This window comes from Salminus brasiliensis, chromosome 5 (assembly GCF_030463535.1).
Source record: "Salminus brasiliensis chromosome 5, fSalBra1.hap2, whole genome shotgun sequence".
NCBI classification, from domain to species: Eukaryota; Metazoa; Chordata; class Actinopteri; order Characiformes; family Bryconidae; genus Salminus; species Salminus brasiliensis.
Genome location: NC_132882.1, coordinates 1,919,674 through 1,920,520, shown reverse-complemented (window position 1 = coordinate 1,920,520; position 847 = coordinate 1,919,674).

Here is an 847-nt window from a genome sequence, read left to right as displayed (position 1 = left end):
TACCCCTCCCAGTACAACTGAAACCCCGCCCAGTACAACCAAAACCTCTCCCAGTACAACTGAACCCCCACCCAGTACAATCAAAACCCCTCCCAGTACAACTGAAACCCCGCCCAGTACAACCAAAACCTCTCCCAGTACAACTGAAACCCCTCCCAGTACAACCAAAACCTCTCCCAGTACAACTGAAACCCCTCCCAGTACAACCAAAACCTCTCCCAGTACAACTGAAACCCCTCCCAGTACAACCAAAACCTCTCCCAGTACAACTGAAACCCCACCCAGTACAACTGAAACTCCTCCCAGTAACCAAAAACTCATCCCAGTACAACTGAAACCCCGCCCAGTACAACCAAAACCCCTCCCAGTACAACTGAAACCCCTCCCACTACAACCGAAACTCCTCATGTGACCTGTGTCTGTGGGGAAGATAATCATGGAGGACGACTGCATGTGAAATTGCAAAATTTCGTGGCAGCAACCACCGTTAGAACATCACAGGAAGAGTTAAACAAACAACTGGTTGCTGCGCACACAAGCAAATTTGCATATTCCGTCCCACACAGTGATGGGATTTTGGTCAGTGTGCCCCTCTCCCAGAATGAGCCCTATTTGTTCCAGTACTGGAAGTGTTGGGAAGTTCGGGATCAGCTGTTTGAACCTGTGTGTGAACTGATCTCACACTGGGCTGTATTTTGGGCAGTGGAGGAGGAAGTGCTCCTCAGTTCCCCACCCCCCCCCACCACCCCGCTCTCACACTGACCACACACTCGCCTCTCTCTGGACAGCCAGGAGCGCTTACACCTGCCCATCTCTATAGCCTATTACTCTCTCTCTCCTTCTCTCT